Source organism: Zonotrichia leucophrys, chromosome 4 (genome assembly GCF_028769735.1).
Source record: "Zonotrichia leucophrys gambelii isolate GWCS_2022_RI chromosome 4, RI_Zleu_2.0, whole genome shotgun sequence".
NCBI lineage: Eukaryota > Metazoa > Chordata > Aves > Passeriformes > Passerellidae > Zonotrichia > Zonotrichia leucophrys.
This window is the reverse complement of record NC_088173.1, coordinates 61,030,895-61,037,896: the sequence shown is the minus strand read 5'-3', so window position 1 is coordinate 61,037,896 and position 7,002 is coordinate 61,030,895. Positions and strand designations below refer to the sequence as shown.

The window sequence follows — 7,002 nt, the reverse complement described above, 5'->3', positions numbered from 1 at the left end:
TCATGCCATTTTCAAAGACAGTACTTGTGGCTAAAGGTTGGGTTTTCAGTTGGTTATGGGTTTTTTCATTATTCAAATTACTAAAATGAGAAGGAAGGAAGTGCTTTACCTCAAGGTACTTTCCAGAGGCTTCCTTTTCATACTTAATATAAAATATTGCCTTCTTGTCACCAAAACACTTAATAAGAAGCCTCTACTTTGTATTCCACAACTGTTCCTCTTAGAGGCATAAGATGATGCAGTAGTTATGGAAATTATCTCTGTGTCCCCACTAGTGCACATTTTAAAACAGTATTATCACCACAGCTTTGTGGCATACCAGTTTCTGCCAGTGTTTTTACATATTCCTGTACACAGTCCCTTTTAATTTTCTGAATGCAGGCTCTGTAATCTCTCTCAGCAAAAGAAATAGTCAGAGTGCCTGGTGAATGGCACATACACAAATCTATATATTTGTCTGTATCTACACATATAGAGCCATTAAAACAAATCCCCTATATCTAATTCACAAAAGTTAACTCTGCTAGATCTCAAACAACAGAATTGATGTTTACAGTTGCTATATACTGTAGCTAAGTATCTTCTTTATTTATCTTGTTATTTTTCTAGTCTCCCCCATCAGTGTGTGCCATTTTAGGAGTCATTAGATATAAAAAATTCCTCCTGTTCATAATGGCACTTAAATGAAAAGGCGAGCTTGATTCCAGTACACGCGGTATAAATTTAGAACTACTGCGTGTTTGTCTACATCAGCAAGCACAAAGAACATTAATCCCAGCTCATGAGCACACTGAAATCAACAACAAAGATTTCTAGCTTTTTGTTGCATAACTCATGTCTAAAATGGCTAAAAAATCCTCCTCCTTCTACCCCCAAAAGTCTTTTTAGAACTAAGCCCTTAGAATAATTATCTTCCCATTGTAGTATTTATCACTGAATACAATACTGATGTGTGAGAAGGAAATGAAAATGCTAGATTTCTTCCACAGAAATGAAAACGGAGCATTTTATCTTTGCCACTTAAAATCCTTGGACATAAATGCTACGCCCATTACCCCGTTCCATGTTAGTCATAGAGAAATTGTGCTTAGCTTTTTTTATCATGCTCTTCAGTGCATTAAGTGACCTGATTAGCATCTGCTCTCTTGCCAGAGAAGGCAATGTACACAAGCACTTCATTTAATACAATTCTCAAAGTACTTTCAATGTATAAATATAAGCATATTGCCATCTATTTATTTTAGGGAGGAAAGGACACAGAAATATATGGTCCACTTAGAGAAAACATGAATTAGTCAATACAGCACGCACTTTGTATCATTTGACAACAGAGAGCCAGCACAGCTGCACAGTTCTATCATGGCTGTCCAGCTGCATCCCAGCTCAGAGGTGGTGGATCATTTTGCAATCTGTACAGGAAAATCATCCCATAGTTACAAGCTTAAGTTCCTGAACACATAAGCCTTACACTGTTTTATTGTGTCAGAGCATGTTTATTATCCTGGGGCTTCAGGTGAGTGGGATGAGCTAAGCTTAAACTTCAGCATCCAATAGCTCTTCCTAGCTCCTGGTCCTGGCACACATTTGGGTCACATCCAGGCACACAAGAGCCCCAGCTCCCTATTTCACAATCTGGACAATCAAGAGAACAGAGCTACAGCAGACTTGGGAATATGTCTGTCTACGTGCAAGCCTAAAGTATCTTTTTGTCAATGCTTAACAGGAAGTCTAGACAGAGAGATGGAAACAGAGTCATTTAAGAAAACATGCAGATGTATAAACAGCCCTGTAAGTTCACAGGTTTTCCAAAGCTTTCTGTTCAAGTTGTCATAGCCCATGTAAGACTCAACAAAAGTGTGACAATTGAGCAAAAATATCTGTCAAGGTGAGATAGAAACTCCTAGTTAACCAAAGTCAGTACAGAGCAAAACTGATGGCATGAATGGCCTCAACAATCACAAGTCAAATTTCGCTTTATTGCTATGTAAATTAACTTCTCACAAATTATGCAGTATCCTCAACTCTTCTTGCCTAGAAGAAATAGTCAACTACCTGCAGATGTAGCATACAAATGCTTGGAAACACAGCTACACCTCAGAGTTCTGTTGAAACAGTGTAATTGGGTCTGATTAAAGACTCTGCCTAAATACTATGCTAGTTATAATGCTACATAATATATTACAGAGGGCTAAAAAATAAATCAAGTGAAGGTAAAGCCATTTTCCCTCAACCAGCAAAGTTCAGGTGCTCCTGTGCAAACATGCTCATTTTTAAACAAAGTCAGCATATTTGGTTGTGCAGGCTTTTTTAGCTTTGGCTTCTTCTAGTTATTTCATTAGTGAACTGCTCTTTTAATCAATAGGTTGCCAACTGGGAAGCGAAGTTTCTTATTCACAGCTTTGTATGATCCAATGTTCTAGAAACACTGATGAAATTGCATCCTGTTTTCCTTAAAACAGCATCTCTCTTTTTTGGCTCATTTCACCCTGTGTACAAGAGAAATTGGAATATTCTTATGTCATGAATAGTATTACTGAACCCCGAGTATTTTCTCTATGTGCTGAAAAAGCTAAAATAGGTGTAATATGTTCTGCATTTGTTTTTAAAGAGATATGGTCTATCCCCAAAGCCCCCAAATTAAATCTACGAATATGCAAAAATGTCATTGGAAAAAATTCAGTGGAATTATCTGTGATACATATCTGAATACACTGCTTCTGAATTTGTGACAAGTCTTGATAAAAACAAAGTATGCCTGTATGTGTACTGTAGGGTAAATAAATGAACACAGTGCACAAGTTTTAATGCATTCTAAGTTCACACACCAGCTTACCCAGCATTAATTTTTTCTACATGCATACTTTCAGCAAGAAGATGTTTAGTGTGAGATTTTAATATGTTAAGTATGCAAAAACCAAAACAAATTCTGTGTTGTACTTCTTAAGAAACAATTTACAGCTTTCTACACAGCTCAAACATGCTTTTCAGCAGCCAAGAGGTTTTCATTCACAATATTGCAAGCTAGAGCATTAAACAGCCTTTAAAATGTCTCATATACATTTATACCACTTCTTTGACAGGAATTGTTTCTAATGAATACCAGAGTCTGATCCTCCATTTTTTTGCATATGCTTGTCAAGGTACTTTGAAACTAATATCAAAAATAAGGAGCAAAGCAAAAATTCAATTTAGTTTTTACTGAAATGGATGCTCAGTAAAAATTGGTTCTGCCTAAAACATTTTTTATAGTCAGTTAAAATATGCTGAATAACACTTTAAGCCCTTTAAGTACCAGCTTTCTCTAAGCAACCCAAGTCACAGCCCCATACACAAGTCATGTGCATGCATTGGCTAAAATTCCTTAGCATCAGGAATGCCTTCCCTATTTGAACCAATTTTGCTCTCTAATGATGCAAGCTTAACACTCTGCTTCTCAGCATCTTGCTTCATAACTCTGCTTTACCAGAGCTAGATGCAATGTATTTACTAATAAAGAAACATTTGAATCAAAGTCTTAGATCACACCAAGGTCCATCAAATCTTAGTGATCTCTTAGAACATCCAATGCAATTGTTTCACAGGAAAGCATAAAATCATTCCAGAGGAAAAATTATCTACATCAATCTACACAAAGTTTCATCTTCTTGTATCATTAGACATAAATTTAAGCTCTGAAATGAGACATAGGATGGATTACTAGGTTCTTATAATTAATTGTAATGACTTTGTATAACATGATCAAAATTATAAAGATGCATAAACATACTCTTTCTAGTTTGGCTAAATGTTTGGTCCTATTGCTTTCTGTTGCACTACAGTCCTTGCATTTAATTACTTTATGCATGGAGGAACAAATATCAGCTTTCAATTTACCATCTTTACTACATACATCCCTAAACTGTTTTCTGTACAGCATGTGGATCTGTGTCTCTGCAGGTCTGAGTCCTTGTGGAATAAGTTTCCCTAATGCTGCCTAGGTTTTATGTGAAGATATTTATTGCATAGTTATGTAAGGAAGGCCACATCCTGTCTTACATCTCTATTATTCTAAATATAAGTAAATAAATGTTCTCATTAATGCCTCTTTTGCCTTGTATTATAAAAGAGGTGGAAAAATTGTTCCTAATCTTTCTACGGTATTCAATATTCTGTATATTTTATTGCGTCCCCACTTACTCATCTTCTTTCCAAGGAAAACACTCCTAATTTTCTTTCATGAGAGGTGTTCCAGATTCTCTATAATTGTTATTGTCCTTCTCTGAAGCCACATATGGATGGTTAATATCTCTCTGAGATGTGGTGGAAGGCCCTGCACACCATGCTATACAAGAATTCCCACTATGGACTCACAAAAGTATTATAATAATCTCTTAATAATCTTCACCCTACTTCATATGTGCCCCAAAATCGTGCTAACTGTCCTGATTGTAGCTGTGCACTGAACTGCTTATGATTATTTTTCTCCCTTTCTTCAAGCAATACTCTTGATTTAGAATTCTGTAAAGTGCACCACTAGGTTTAATTTTAACTTTAGTATGTATTTATTAACACTGAATTTCATTTGCTTTTTTGTTGCTCACTTAGCATCTCTAAGTTACTGAAATTTTCTACTGTCTTCTTTGGTCAAGAAAATTTTCTTCACGAGGGATTAAAGTGACATGTGGAACAACTAGATCTACTTGGATCAGTCAGACTGGTCAAGGGAGGAACTTAGATGACAGCTTTTGAATAAATCAATTCTCAGTAAGGAAAAAAGCAAAACAAAAACAACAAAAAAAAAACCAAACCAGCAGTTGCCAGGAAATGCACATAAATAGGAAATCCTTTCTGATTACAAACAAGTGGCATTTGAAAATACAAGAGAATCACTACACATAGTATTAACTAGGGCACGTACATTGTATTGAGCCAACAAGAGATAACCCCATTAGCATTCAAAACTTGGTAGCATAATGGTCGCACAGAATATTATAAATGCATTACGGTGTCACCTTGTATTTGTGGATAAGTGGGTTTCTTAATAGCTGAATCAGAGCAGCAATAAATTTGAGTCCAGCACTGAATAACATTTTTAGCTTTTTTTTTTCTAAACAAACAAAGATCTGTTAGCCATCCACTTCTTTTCTTATTCACTTTCTTATAATTCTAAAATCTATAGAACCATGATACATCTTCTATCTGCTTTAGACAGCGAAAACCTTTCTGACTACATTGTCAGTGCTTCACATCCTAGTAACATGTAATCGTGACTTTCAGAACAATTTCTCTAAACTACCAGCTTTTATATAGACAAAGAGCTCAAATCTCCCATAACAGTTTAAATTTGCATGAAAATAAGTTTATGGGAAGATATACTTTGGATAGAATGTATTTTTTGTATTAATCTCATCGTATAAACTCTGATCCACATAGATCTGACTATACCCTGAAATATTTTTAACAAAAAAACACATCTTCACAATATTGGTCCTACACATTTGACCTTAGCTTGGGTTTTTTCACTTACTTACCCATATTGGTAGACTCTTCTTGCATTCTTTTCAGTGCACATCCAGAGGCACCAATGACTAAGAAGAAGAAAGAGCATAAATGTCACAAATTACCACATCCCACCTCTGGATATGACTACAGTTCTTTATAATAAATTCCTGTCTCTTTTTTAGGCTGCCCCCCTGTGATGGCATTTGCTTAGCCTAAACATTCCGGTCAATTAAAATAGAATGCTTTGTTTGGGTTGGATTTTTTTATTGGGGGAGTTTAATCTCAAAATTTCATTTGGTGTAAAGCTAAATATCACATTTTTCTTATTTTGGGAGAGGGAATAAAATATGTTTGCTTTGTTGAATCATGTTTGCTTTTATCTTTTCTGAAGCTATTTATCAAATGCATTAAGATAATAAATCAATATGTTTTGTGGGTTTAAAAGCCTTTCTCATGAAATGTTTTGGCTTGATCTAATTACAGCATCATTTAGTTTCTTCTAGAATCACAATGCTCTGACTAATTTCATTTAGTCTCAAACATAACTTTCCTTATTTTTCTCTCCATCATTCCCTCCTATAATTTTATGACTTGCTTTTCATGTATGCATGTGAAAATCACATTAGGCTGTTGGGCCCCCTCAGTCAAAAACTCCAGTGTTTTGTTTGCACATAGTTGGCAGAGATTTAAATATAGTAAGAAATCTTCATAAAACCTTTTTTAGAAACCGCTAAAAATAATCAATGATATCACTCACAGATCAGGACTGTATCCGTGATTTCTGTACATCCCTAAAATAGAGAAGCAAATCCAACTTGAATAAAATCAGTTTGGAAAATGAAGGGGAAATGTTTGCATTATAAAATAATCCTTGCAGCATCTACTTGAAAAGCTCTAAAACAAAACAAGTTATAACATTGACCTAAAAATCTCACCAAAAATACTTTCCATGTGAATTTTGTCTTTGGTGAAGTTTGTTTGGCGTTTTGAGGTTTATGGTATTAATACAAAAGAACTAGCATGGCTCCTAAAAATAAGAAAACTAGGAAAAAAATCCAAAAGAAATCCACAGAAAGTGATAGTGAGAAAGCAAACATTTGCTCCTGCTGAAAGATGAACCTTTTTTAATTAAGTCCACTTCATTCTTTTTCTTCTACTCTAAAATGCATTGTTATATGACATACCATATATTATTATCTAACTGCAAATACCTGTTGCAGTATTTTGTGTATGAAAGGCTTTATTGTAATGCCTTCCATTGTAAAACCACACAGAAACAAAACATTAACATTTCAAGATGAAAGTATTACACATTATGAACTGAACAAACCTGTTGTTTACACCCCAGCAACTTGCACACCTATCCCAGTTAATGGCAACAGAATTATGCCAGGGATGATTTAGGGATTTAGGTCCAGTGTAAATCAATTTAGTGGCCTCAGTGAAACTGGATACTTACAAAGTTTCTCACTCACTTTGAGGGGGACAATATTTTTTTGAAGTTGATGGGAATGGGACGAG

General features: G+C 35.1%; 1 long non-coding RNA gene across 1 annotated transcript; it reads right to left on the bottom strand.

Moving 5' to 3' along the window:
* Nucleotides 1–2,354: 2,354 nt before the first annotated feature.
* LOC135446439 (uncharacterized) lies at nucleotides 2,355–6,274 on the bottom strand. The gene is made up of 3 exons (XR_010439810.1): nucleotides 6,239–6,274; nucleotides 5,511–5,567; nucleotides 2,355–2,486 (listed from the first exon to the last, which is right to left on the bottom strand). It is a non-coding gene; the product is annotated as an uncharacterized LOC135446439 (long non-coding RNA).
* Nucleotides 6,275–7,002: the final 728 nt, after the last annotated feature.